The sequence below is a fragment of the Hemiscyllium ocellatum genome, chromosome 2 (assembly GCF_020745735.1).
Source record: "Hemiscyllium ocellatum isolate sHemOce1 chromosome 2, sHemOce1.pat.X.cur, whole genome shotgun sequence".
Classification (NCBI taxonomy): Eukaryota; Metazoa; Chordata; class Chondrichthyes; order Orectolobiformes; family Hemiscylliidae; genus Hemiscyllium; species Hemiscyllium ocellatum.
In genome coordinates, this window is record NC_083402.1 from 117,554,398 (window position 1) to 117,568,771 (window position 14,374).

The following is a 14,374-nucleotide window of genomic DNA, read 5'->3' on the forward strand; positions in this document are numbered from 1 at the left end:
ACCAATCAACCACACTGCCTTGTGGCCCAACATTTCAACTCACCCTCCCACTCTGCTGAGGACATGGAGGTCCTGGACCTCCTTCACCGCTGCTCCCTCACCACCCGACACCAAGAGGAAGAACGCCTCATCTTCTGTCTCGGAACACTTTAAACCCAGGACATCAATGTGGACTTCCACAGTTTCCTCATTTCCCCTTCCCCCACCTCACCCCAGTTCCAAACTTCCAGCTCAGCTCTGTCCCCATGATTTGTCCGGACTTGTCCTACCTGCCTATCTTCTTTTCACCTATCCACTCCACCCTCCCCACCCCCTGACCTATCACTTTCATCCCCTCCCCCACTCACCTATTGTACTCTGTGCTACTTTCTCCCCATCCCCACCCTCCTCTAGCTTATCTCTCCACCCTTCCGGCTCTCTGCCTGTATTCCTGATGAAGGGCTTTTGCCCAAAATGTAGATTTTCCTGCTCCTCGGATGCTGCATGACCTGCTGTGCTTTTCCAACACCATTCTAATCTAGACACAAGAGGACGCCAAGCAGCCTGTGAGCCTGGTCCACCATGTGAGTAGATTGTGGCAGATTTGCAACTTAATTCTATCTACCTGCCTTGCTTACATTACCCTTAATACCCAATAGTAATAGTGTCCCAACCTCTGAGCCAGCAGTGGATTTTACTGCTCCTCAGATGCTGCCTGAACTGCTGTGCTCTTCCAGCACCACTCTAATCCAGAATCTGGTTCCCAGCATCTGCAGTCATTGCTCTTACCCGGCAAGAAATAGAGTTTGGGATATAGGAGTCTCTATCGGAAACAAACAGGCCAGATGGATCGAACGGCCAATTCCCAGGCTTTAAACTTCCACGTTATCTTTTTTTTTCCTTTTACTCTCTCTAGAAATGTGGGGCAGCTAGTCCAGGGATAGTCCCCTTCCCCTCAGACACCTTTGCGCATACACACACTCATCCAATTTCCTCAGAGCCAGCTCTCAGAGTGAACAGAACCTCTGACACTCCTGTTTATATTTTTTTTCTTTTATTATTAACCCCCACACTACCACCTAACTGCAGTAGTTCTCGTTAATTTCCACGTTATCCTTGCAACCTTCTTGTCTCTGGTTGGGTTTACAGAATAACAGGAGTGTTTCATCTGCGGAAAAGAATTAAACAGAAAAAGGGAGAGAGAGAGAAAGGGTTAATTTAAATTCCGAATACATGACTTGCTTTTTCAAAACAAAATGGGCGTCTTTTTGATAGGACCAGTGCTTTTGACTGGTTGGCGGCCCCTTGGACAATAGGAGGGAGGGATGTTTGAAGTGAGTGAACAGTGGGGAGTCAGACTGACGGCTTTGACCGTGTGAGGTAGTTACTCCCCCCACCGCTAGTTCCGAGCCGTACTCCTTGAGAGATCGAAGAGAAGAAAGCCTCACCAACACAATATCGCCTGGAATCCATCCATCCATTATTTAGAGGGGAAAGTGAGAGAGACGAGGATCGGAAACAGGACAAGTGGAGTGGTCAGTTTCAGCCGAACCTGCCCACAAAACGCTTCAACAAACTTCGCTGCCACCAGTCCCCCCCCGGACAAGGGTCTGAACTGAGGGGGTGGGACGGGACGGGAAAGTTGCCGGGCACACAAGTCAGGTAAGTGTTTTAGATGGGGGCACCTGAGTAAGGTTAACTGTTTCAGCAGAAGCAGGGGCTCTACTGGAGACTAAATGTGCAATAAAACGCAGCCTGCAGAGTGCACTCTCCACCCCGCCCGCCCCACTGCGGTTCAGGATTGGGTTTCTTGAGGAGCCGCCACTGCAGCAGGCTCCAGCGTTTAGATTTGGCGATGTCTGCCCAGTGAAGACAGCAGACCGGGACACACGGACCGGTGAGCCCCCGCTGCTGTGGACATTTTCAGTGGGGATCGTGAGACTCACAGCGCTGCCTTCCAGCTCTGCCCCGCTTCCTTTAGTTTATTCAGAAGGTGAGGATGGTGGTGAGGGATGGTGGGAGGTGGGGTAGTACAACGCTGCTATCATCTGAATGAGTGATAGGATCATATCAGTAGATAGATGTTTTACAAGGGGGTCTTGATCGCCCGGGGGAGTTGGAGCTTAGAATATGGTTATATGACAATTAATACTGCATACGTGACAGTTATTTGCCTGAAGATACATTGCGCGTGTTTGAATGGACCCACACAGAACAGGTGTCCATTCAGCCCATCCTAGTCATTTAATGTAGTCCTTCAAAGTGGATGTCACTGGCCCAGCCAGCATTCATTTCCTCTCCCTGATTGTTCTTGAGTCACATTCTTAAACCACTGCAGTCATTGAGATGTTGACACATCCACAGTGTGCTTAGGGAGGGAGTTCCAAGATTTTGAATCTGTAAAAAGTGAAAGAATAGCGATGCAGTTCCAATTCAGGATGCTCTGTGGCTTGGAGGGAAACTTTAGGTGGTGGAGTTCCCATTTATTTGCTGCCCTTGTCCTGCTAAGTGGTAGGGGCTCAGGGTTTGGAAGATGCTGTAGAGCCTTGATGAGTTAGTGTTTCACATCTTGTAGATGTGTGCCAACTGTTTCACATCTGTGTGCCAACTAAGCAACTGTTTTGTTCCGGATGATGTTGAATATCTTGAGTGGTGTTGCAGCAGTGCTCATTAGGCGAGTCGAGAGTATTCCATCACACTCCTGACTTGTGCCCTGGAGGTGATCTATATGCTTTGAGGAATCAGGAGGTGGAGTTACTCATTTTGGAATTCCCAGCTCTTGTAGCCACAGTATTTATAAAGGAGAAAGTGAGGACTGCACATGCTGGAGATTAGAGTTGAGAGTGTGGTGTTGGAAAAACACAGCAGGTCAGGCAGCATCTGACAAACAGGAGAATCGACATTTTGGGCATCAGATTCCTGATGAAGGGCATTTGCCCGAAACTTTGATTCTCCTGCTCCTCGGATGTTGCCTGACCTGCTTTTCCAACACTACACTCTCGACAGTACATATAAAGCTGATTCAGTTCAATTTCTGGTCAATAATTAACCCCACCCCACTCCAGAATGTTGATTAATCGGGATTCAGTGCTGTTAATGCCATTGAATTAATGTTATAGAGAGATAGTTACACTCTCTCTGAGTGGGAGTGATCATTGTGGCACAAATGCTGTTACCTGCTCCAGCTGCCAGAGGCTGAATGTTGTTCAGATCTTACTGCTTATTCTTTGAAAGAATTATCCAACCAAACCCACTGTCCAACTCTTTCCTTTTCCAGTATAATTCCAGTTCTGCTTTGGAAATTGCTGTTGAATGTGATCCGGTCATCTTTTCAGGCAGCGCATTTTCAGGTCTCAAAAACATAGTGTAAAAATGTCTCCTTGTTTATACCTTATCTATCTCTATGGACCTTCAGTCAATATCCTCCAGTCATTGACTCACTTGCCAGTTCCCCTTAGATCCCCTAAGTATCAAGTTATGTAAAATATTTTTTATTAAATAGCCTCATTACCTTCTCTGGTCTAGGAGTAAAACATCCTACGGCATTTCACAGGAGGAATGATTTGTGCATCCACTCTCAAATCCCTAACAATCAATTATGGAATCAATAGAAAATTATAGTTTTTTGTTTTACATCCTTTGCAGAAGATGTATATTGTCTATGTTCAATAATGATACTCTATGACAAAGCAGTGGTATGGTTTGATGAAATATCAGAGAATGGAAATTGTCTTTGATTCAATATCCCATTTGAGGTCACCATAGATTGGGCTGGATAACAGTAGTCAGTATTGCAGCAGAACTACTCGGGGGGGAGGGGATGTTCTTATTTTCCATAAATTCTCAGATCACAGCTGAGCAGCAGAAAAATAGAACAATTAGCATCAAGACCATTTTGAAGGGTTCCATTCATAATCACAATCCATTGAGAACTGCCTGGACTGACAAGCCCCAAAGGTTCTGCTGTGCCACTTCCTTTGACCGAACAACCTACTGGTGTTCAGTGGCTAGAATGATATATCAAGAATGGTCAAGTGGGTGATGTAGAGGCTGGTGATATGGAATTGTCCCATTGCAACTCTTTAATTGAACTCATTGGAATAGCAAGGAGGAGAGAGTGTTGAGAGCGAACGTTGTCGAATTTCTAACCATTCTTTTTTGTCAAAAGCAACCCTTCACTCAATCTTTTTGACTCCACTGTCATTGTGTTTTCCTTTGGCAGAGAAATGACTTTTTCAGTTTCAGAAAGGTTTATAAAACCTTAAAACAAGTAAATGCAAGAGCCAAAATGGTTATAAAATGAGAACAGGTTGCATAAAGTGGATATTGTCCTTTTTGAATATAAAAGACGAAGAGACAATTTTAACTAAGAGTTTGGAAAACAGTAAAGGATTTAATAAGGTAGGTAGAGAGAAATGATGTTGAGTCTAAGACAGTGGGCATAACCTTAACATTTTAGTTCACCTGAGGGTGACAGGAAGCACATCCTCACACAATGGGTGATGGAGACCTGGAACACTTTGCCCCAGGAGCTACTGAGGCTGGAGGGGCCAATTTAAAAATGTTAAAACGTGATTAATTTTTATCTAACGGAGGTATTAAAGATTATAGACACAAGCCAGCAGATGGAGTTAATATACAGATGACCATGATCCAATTGATTGGTGAAGCAGACTCGAGGGGCCGAATGGCCCACTTATATTCCAATGTCTGACTGTGCTTCTGTTCATTTTTCTACAGTAAAGGGCTATATAAATGCAAACTATTGTTTGTGCTTCATATATCTCCAAGGTGGAGTTCTGACATGGCCAAACCAAATTCAGGACCCTGCTACTATTGATCACATTGTGACATGTTTCAATCACAGAAGAAATGAATGAAAGGGCTTTGGAATTGTGATTCTATATGAATAATGTAGGCTCTCGTATTCTAATATGATACTCTAGCCTTTGTATGTATTCAGCTTTATAGGGGAGGAACGACTGTACTAAAAGAGGCCAGAACAGCTGGAAGAGTTTGTGTTTCATGTATGCTGTAATATAAGATTGTGGTAGAACAATATATAGAGAATGATCTTCCACAGTCGCAAGCTCATTTGCTATTATTTGTGTTAATTGCCTCTCGATACATTTATGTTACTCCTGGTCGTTACTAATCCCCTTCTCTTTGTAAAGTTCAGTTTCTATGCATAAATATGTTTAAAAATCTACATTGACCTTTCTGCTAAATGGATTTTGCTGTGAGATTCACATCAGGGATTTTCTTCAAATCATCCTGTTATCTCTAATTTACATTGAATTCTCAGTACAGCAAGAGCATATTCAACCCAACTAACTTGTGATAGAAACAGCAAGGAGTTGAAGAATTGTGGTAGGACTAAATGGTATAAAGTCAGTAGAGGCTTATGTGGAGCATAGACATTGCCATGAAGATGTTGGGCCAGATAACCTATATCTATGCTTCAGGCCCTATATGATTGACAGACTGATATCAGGGTTGCTGTTAATCTTCTGCTGCAGTCACACAATGTAATGGGCAAAACACCATTGAAATTTCCAAGGTGAGTTTAATCCTCAAATTAAGGAGAGTAATTATGGTAATTAATTCAGAAATTGATTTGTGCACGCATTAATTCAGTAAACCATTCTGTTGCAAAGTCATTAGTCTTTTTTTTAAACCGAGAACAATCTATGCTGATGGAGCATTAACCTAGAAAGGAATTGAAATTGCTAACACAGTTGATGAAAAATAATAGACACAAGTTGGGGGAGGGAAACTAATCTGATATCTATGCAGACAATTAATGAGGTCTCGACACCCAAAGATTCCTCCTTTTGGGTAATTGTGTTTGCTAGCCTAAAGGATAGGATCCACTCTTGATGACAAGGTTCCCAGCAGAGGAAGGACGTAAGCTAAGGTATTCTCAAATCATTAACTAGGTCAAGTAAACCATATGGGTAAATTTTGTATGTATGTATCAGGGGAGAAAAGAATTAGGACTTATTGTGATGATTCCACAGCCAAATCGTGCTAGTTCTATGGGTTATCATATGAAGACCCTTTTGATTAAGGTGCAAGAGAGCTCCAATTTCCACGAGGTTGTGAAACACTGCTTGAGCAGAGGGCAGTTAATCAAAAACTTATTTTATTGATTTTTTTTTATTTGTTTTCTCTGGAAGTGGTTACAAACATACCAATTTTGTAATTGTATTGGGGATAGTGCCTTGTCACTAATTTAGAAAATTGTGGGTTTAACTCCCTCTCCAGGGTTTTAAGCACAAAGCCTAAGAAGGTATGGTGCTACAAGACTGAATCTGCACTATATTGTCTTCTAGAGAAGACATTAAACTATGATCCTGTCTTTCATCTGATGTGGGTGTAAAGGATCCTATTTAATGGGAAACTGGGAAGTGCTCCCTAAATTTTCTGTCAAACGTCCATCCATCAACATCAGTAAAAGCTAATTAAGTGGCAATTAGGCAATTTGAGCACAGAAATGTGATGAGTCATTTCCATACAAGACAACAATAACTATGTCTCTAAAGTACTTTTGAATTTCAAGGTTGTAAAAAGCACTATAAAAATGTAGATTTGTTTTGGTTCAAATAGAAATATCAGTGAATTTCAAAATGCAGCAGCTTTTTGTTCTTGTGACCTATGGGAGTACTGATCACACAAATCACACCATAGACATTAGTTATGGATTCATGTGAAGGTGAAAATCCATAACTAATACTGAGATTAAAAACCATATTATTGTAGGCGGTACATAACTTGATATTTAAAGACAGTTTTGTCTCATTGACTTGAATTTCCTGGAAACTTTAACTCATTCTGGCAGATTTGTTTACTTTTTTGAATGTAAAAAGATGAATTGCAACAAATCCCAATTAATGTCTGTTCCAGGGCAGAAATGTGTTTCACTTTAAGAATGGATAATGGCATAGAGTGGGCAGGATGTAAGCATGAAACTCTGAAACTCTGCTTTCATTGGAGTCATTGCAAAGATAAATTGTCAGAAATGGGCAGCACAAAAGAAAATTGTTTGCCCAACCTGCCTCTGCCAATATTTTTGGTAGAACAGTTGAAATAATTCCATTCCACATTCTTTCTTGCACATTCTTTTGCCTTAAAATGTTTATCCACTTCCTTTTTGAAAGTTACCGCAGAATGTACTTCCACTACACCTGCAGACAGTGTGTTTTGCATTGTACCAATTCATTGCATTCAAAGAATTTTCTCCATGTAATCTCTTGCTCTTTTGCCAATCATCTTAGTTCCATGTCCTTTGGTTACTGATTCTTCTGCCAATGAAGAAAATTTCTTCTTATTTACCAGATCAAAACCTTTTGTGATATTGAACACTCCAAATAAACCTCCTCTTTTGCTTTTGCTGCTCTAGGGAGAAAAGCTCCAGTTTCTCCAATCTCTCCACATCCCTGAAGTCCCTCATCCCTAACACTGTTCAGTAAATCTCTTTGGCACACCCTCTAAGGGCTGGATTTGCTTTCTAAAATGTAGGGCTTCCCATGTCTTTTAGATTAGATCACTTAGTGTGGAAACAGGCCCTTCAGCCCAACAAGTCCACACCCACCCGCCGAAGCACAACCCACTCAGACCCATTCCCCTACATTTACCCCTTCACCTAACACTACGGGCAATTTAGCATGGCCAATTCACCTAACCTGCACATTTTTGGACTGTGGGACCGGAGCACCGAAGGAAATCCACGCAGACACGGGGAGAATGTGCAAACTCCACGCAGTCGCCTGAGGCAGGAATTGGACCCGGGTCTCTGGTGCTGAGAGGCAGCAGTGCTAACCACTGTGCCACCGTGTCTTTTGCCTGGTTTTGCTCCCTACATTCTCTTCTGTACAGTTCATTGAATCAAAGTTAGTTCCTTGGCTGATTGTAATGAGAGATATGCCAAAACATGACATTACAGATTGTGGTTGAATACATTTCTGCTGATGACCCACAATGCCTCAGAAGTTGCTAGATCTGTTTGAAATCTATCCCATTTAAAATGTTGGTGGCACCAGACAAGATGATGGAGAGTATTCCTCAACATGAAGACAACACCCCATTTTCACTAGACCGTTGCAGTGGTATTTCCTACCAATATGTCTCAAATAGTGGCATAGAGTCATAGAGATGTACAGCATGGAAGCAGACCCTTTGGTCCAACTCGTCCATGCGGACCAGATGTCCCAATCCAATCTCATCCCACTTGACAGCACTTGGCCCGTGTCCCTCTAAACCCTTCATATTCTAATACCCATCCAGATGCCTTCCATCTGTGATTTTAGATTGGGGAGGATGAGGTTAGATTTACCTTTTTTATATTGGTTTTTTGCTCCTCTGTCCTGTAAGACAGGACTCCAGTGGAAACCATGTGTAACATACTTTTATTGCAACTGCTGTTACAACTGTCGCTCTAGTCCCACTACTCCAATGGTCATAACATCAAATAAAAATAATTTCCCCTGTTACCACAGTGGCCAATTAAATATCTTTTTTCTATATCAGGTTCTAAATAAAAGAAATCTATCAAACAGGTTTCTTATTAAGTGCAATTATTTTGTTTATTATCAAACACTATTCAATGAAGATGCAGTATTTGCTTAACACTGATGCTGAGTAATGCAGAAGTATAAATTCCTTGAAATGACCCCAAAACTGGCACAGTCTCTTGAGGAAAAGAGGGAAAAAGATGGATTTCTCTGCAGGGATGATGAGAGTGTTGTTTTCAGAAAGCCAGTGGATTATTGCTGAAGGCAACAAGATAAAGTGTGGGATGTTCTGAAGGCTGCCACTCTGATCTTCTGTTTAGCCAAGTCTCTCATTGTGTATGCTTGTCTTTGGAATCTTGTAGAACAGCTTGCTCAAGAAATGCAGCATAGAGAAACTCTTGCAATCGCACATCCAGGAGCACAAAGAGGTTTCACCCTGAACTCAACAAGTGGTTTTTTTTTTCAGAAGTGGAAGAAATCAGCTGCGCAGCCCTTCTTTGCAGGGTTCTTGATCCCCGCCCTCAACTAAAGAACAGACACTAATGCATTCTTTCCATGCAGTTGCTGTTCACACAGCCCCAGCAAAGCAGACACCATCACCAGTGGTATAAAGCCTTATTGGAAAACATAACCTCCAATGTCTGCTTTGACATTTCAATGATTTCTTTTAAAGAAACAATTTCAGGTATTTCCGCACTTTTGTATAAAATAACTTTTTTCATAATCCTTCAAAACTCAAGATATCTAAGAAATATTAAGTGTGAAGTATCTTTGTAACACTGTGTAACACAAACCAATATTTTGGTTTGTCTTAGGATGTTGGGGTTCAGCTATCAAAAGTTCTGAATTCTTGGCATGAACATTACTGGATTAAAACACAAGGAGTGTGGGAGCCATTTTCTAACATCCTGTGACTACCCAAACATTGTTAATGATTGTATGTCAGTTTGTATTCCAAATATTTGCAGAACAACTCCTTTTTAATGCGGAAGTTGTTCCCTTTCCAACGAGCATTAGAAAACAAACTTTGGCACAGAGATACGTGAAGAGATATTAGGCTGAAAGCTTGGTCAAAGAGGTCGAGTTTCAAGACTGTCTTGAAGCAGAAAGAGCTAGAGAGAGCTAGGAAGGAAATATCAGAATGCGGGCTTAGGCAGCCAAACCTGTAGCTGTCAAAGTCGGAACATTTTAAAATCAGGGATGGCAGAGACACCAGGGTCTTGGAAATATTACAACCATTTCTATTCATGAGAAATGCCATGAACCATTACAGTTATCAACTTGGAAACTTCAGTATATGTTTGCTCCTTGTATATGATATGTTCTCATCATCCTATTCTTGATCCTTTGTATCCTGCATATTTTTCATAATCTTCCCATTCCTTTGTATTCTGTGCCTGTAGGCAGTTCCTTGACTGCTTGTCTGCTGATACTTCATCCTGAGACATTTTCTTGGCAGTTTTTGTCAGTGTTTACCATTGCCTTGCACTTTCAGGGCTAAGGTGAGGAGGTAGGTTCTCAGTCTAGCTCAGTCAGAACAGGCATTGAACACATGCTTCTGCACCACCTACTAGCCAATTGCCAACTAAACTAACTCAGTCACTTGCTGTACCAATTGAACTCTGATTTCAGAACCTATACTCATCAACTTTTCTCATGCTCCAACAGCAGGACATGAAGCTCAACTCACTCTGTATTTCTGCACTTAAGCATTGTTAGAGACAATATGTAATTATTGGTACCCTAAAATTGAAGACTTAAGAGAAAACCTGCCTGTATTAAGTAACATTGGGGATTCCCCTGATAGTTGATGAATGAGGTTAGATCCGGGAAGGTTAGAGTTATGATTCCTGTTCTATGCTGAGTCAGCTATTTCTCCCAGGGCAGCGGAGTAGAGCAGTTTATTTCCATGTGCCTATGTTAGGTGCTGAGGAGAACTCCCACACTGCTCACTTCTAATTGCAGAGGATGCAGAAAAGGTTTGCGCAAATGGTTTCAGGGCCAGATTCACAAAGCTGGGGTTGAATTTCTTGGGGAGAAGAGCATTGAAAGTACAATCGATGGATGTGCTCAAACTCATGAAGTGCCCAATCAGTGTAGGTAGAGAGGGACTGTTACCATTTGCGAAATAATTTGAGAACCAGACGATAATGATTTACGGTGAATGATACAACAAAGGGTTAAGATCTGAAGTGCACCATCTGAGATAATGGTGAAAGCAGCTTCAATTGAGGCATTCAAAAGGAAATTTGACAAGTGCTTGAATCGATTATGTTTGCCGGAATACCACAAGGAGTTGGTCAGTCAATGGTATTGGCTAATTTTGTCCTTTTGTAGAGAGCTGAAATAGACCTGATGACCTTCTCTACTATAATAAGTGTTTGGAGGGGTATGGGCCTGGTGCTGGCAGGTGGGACTAGATTGGATTGGGATATAAGTTTGGCATGGATGGGTTGGACCGAAGGGTCTGTTTCCGTGCTGTACATCTCTATGACTCTAAACATTGTATGAATCCATAACTTTATGATCCAATTGTCAGTTGAGGCCATGTTTTGGGCTCTGTTTAAGTGCCCCAAGCATCTCTAAACTTCTGTAAAGACCCATGGATATTGATGTGTGCAGAATGGTCACATGGGAGTGTTATCGCTGAGAATAAAAGTATGTGCAATATAAATCAGCAACATTTGAACAAGTGAGGAAGAAAACTGAAGAGGTATGTAAATGATGAGGAAGGCTTTTGCTTGCAGCAGTTATCATAAAAATCTTTTCGTTTTTAGCTGATTCTGCTTTATACTGCATCAGTCAAGGTGACCCTATTACTGATTCAATTTAGCCTTCGCTGCATTCCAACCAGCCAATTCTAGTCAGCAAATTAACTGCAAATACAAACACATTCTTCCCTGGCCTCTGGAAGCTGATGGAAGTCCGTGTTTGGCTGTTTACAATTCCACTCGTGATGTGCATGTTATTGTCACTCATGGGGTGAATGGTATAGTCAACAATAGCTTAGTAGTTCAAAATATTACCCACAAGTCAGAGGTTTACAGACTGAGTACTCATATTTGATCTCAATACTGAGACTGATGCTTCTAATGCTGTGTTAAAGGAGTTCTGGGTGTCACATCCTGATAGTGATCTCAATGTGTGCGTTGATTTCTAATCATTAGTTTAGTTTAGATTAGATTCCCTACAGTGTGGAAACAGGCCCTTCGGCCCAACCAGTTCACACCAACCCTCCGAAGAGTAACCCACCAGACCCATTTCCTTCTGACTAATGTACCTAACGCTATGGACAATTTAGCATGGCTAACCTGCACATCTTTGGATTGTGGGAGGAAATCAGAGAACCCGGAGGAAACTCATGCAGACACGGGGAGAACGTGCAAACTCAACACAGACGGTCACCTGAGGCTGGGATCGAACCTGGGACCCTGGTGCTGTGAGGCACCAGTGCTAACCACTGAGCCACCGTGCCATGGTGGTCAAGCATGGCCAAACATTCAGTTTGGAAAATTTGTTACCTTCTTTTTAAATTTTATTCTTTTTCTCCGAAGTTTAAAAAGATGACCTGCATTTATAGTGTGCCTTTCACAACCTCAAGATGTCCCAAAGCACCTTGTTGCCAACGAACTACTTTTTGAAGTGTAGTTGCTATTGTAGAAAACATGGTAACCAATTTTTTCCACAGCAAGTCATCATAGCAATGAGTTAATGGTCACATAATTGGATTTCGCCATGTTGATGGAGAAATAAATAACCTGCAGGACACAGTGATAACTCCCTTGCCTTCCTTCAAAATAATTCCTTTTAACTTTTACACCCTACATGCTCCTGTTTGAATTAAGCACCATGAGATTTTTTTTTCCCTGAGAGAGCCACTGTTTAACATGTCATCCAGAAGACAGCATCTTCAATAGTGTAGTGTTCTCTACAGCAGCATAGACTGATTGGGTCACACAGTCTCCAGACATTGCAAGGCTCTACACTTTGAAATGAACTACTCATATGCCACTAGTCTGCATTCTGTCATCTATAGCAAGATCCCACCTTTGACACCAATTTCCAATACTGAACTGAACTAATCATTCTGTAGGGTCAGGTCGGAGGCACCTGTGGTCAAGTATCAGCACCAGCTCAGAACAGTTGGGCAGAGTAGCCTGTTTCGTTGTTGTAAACTGTGTGTGAAGCGTTGAAGGATAGTTATTGCATTCAGTCTGGTTCAAACCGAAAACCAGAAGGTTTTAGCCATTCTGTGATCACAGTGGAGCTGCTTGAAGCGTGGAGACAGATTCTGATGGCTGGTAATGCTGATACGTATGTAAGAGAAATCCAGCAGCTCTGATCTCCAGCATCTGCAGTCCTCACTTTCTCCTCCTAAGAGAAATCCAGGGCAAGCTGTGACCCACTTAACTTCCACGCTGAAATGTTTGATTTTTTTTTAGCAAAGAGATAATGCAAGAACTGAGATGAAATAGATCCTGGATTAACTTTTTATGTAGTGGAGCTGCCACTTCATCAAAGCCCTGACTGTTGTCAAGATCCTTTTGAGGTAAATGATTGCTGATTTTAAAGAAGGAGTTTCTGCTGGTACAATCAGAAACAGCAGCATTCCAGAGTAACAGTGCAAATGTGCTTCTTGCAGACGGACAGCTTTGCATTTCCAGGTTGGGTAGCTCAGGGAACAACCTTTTCTGTATTTAATAAGATTGTGAATTTCCACTTGCAGTTTCCAAATGGAGACTTGAGTGCAAATTCCAGCCCGACATGCCCAGTGGTGTTCTGAGGGAGTGCCGTGTTGTCAGAGGTTGTATCTTTCAGATGAGTGTTACAACCAAATGAGGTCAAAAGTAATCTTTTTTGTAAACTGTCTCTCATTTGGTCACAACAATTATTTTGTTTTCTTTGTTACACACAACTATCAGCTGAAAATGTGTTGCTGGTCAAAGCACAGCAGGCCAGGCAGCATCTCAGGAATAGGGAATTCGACGTTACGACCATAAGCCCTTCATCGGGAATTTTTAGGATAAGCTCCACACCCTGGCTTTCTGAGCTTCAGTGTTGGGTGAATCTCGGATTCTGAATTTAAACAATCTCTGGTTTTTTTACACACAACTATCAGACTCAATTAGAACATGAAGGAGCCAATTACTATGGATGTTTTCTGTGAATGATAGAGAAATTTTATTACCAACGAACCCTGAGAACAATAATGAAAATGCAAATTCAAACATACAAACAGAGTGAAAAAGTTTAAAAGGGAGAGGATCTATTGCAGAAAGAAAGAAAAAATTAAATTGCTCAGGCTTTTTTCACTAGATGTTGCTTTCCTGAGATTGAGAGGAGTAGGCGAGAGAGAGAGCAAGCCTTCCAGGTTTTGCTGGGAAAAAAATGACACATTTTTTAACAATCACTTCTCCCTCCATTTTCCACAACATCGAGACCACTCTCAACCGCACTCAACCCTAAACAAAGATGTCCGTTTGCACACATCTGATTGTTTGTTTATCTATTTTGTTCACTTGACTTTTTCAGGATAAGCTCCACACCCTGGCTTTCTGAGCTTCAGTGTTGGGTGAATCTCGGATTCTGAATTTAAACAATCTCTGGTTTTTCCTATTAAATGCTCAAACAAATATTGGGTACATTGTGATAATCACAGATTCACTGAAGTCATGAGAGTCTAGTATTGCGTTTAAAAAGTAAAAGGAAGTAATTCTATCTTGGATTTGACAAGAAGAAATATAGGAAATACTGTCTGGTGGATGTAGAGCTGAATGGGAGAGTCGATGAGAAAGAAACTCAGGAAAACACTAACAGGGGTGGGATTTTTTTTAAAATGGCATCCAAGCTAATGATTTTGTATTAACCTTTTAACATAGAAT

General features: G+C 41.6%; 1 protein-coding gene across 1 annotated transcript in view; it reads left to right on the forward strand.

The window, feature by feature from the left end:
* Positions 1-1,411: 1,411 nt before the first annotated feature.
* The window catches only part of LOC132824616 (A-kinase anchor protein 2), a 162,410-nt gene continuing 149,447 nt past the window's right edge, over positions 1,412-14,374 (forward strand). The window contains exon 1 of the mRNA XM_060839251.1: positions 1,412-1,641. The gene's annotated coding sequence lies outside the window, so the exon portion shown is untranslated. The remainder of the gene's footprint in view (positions 1,642-14,374) is intronic.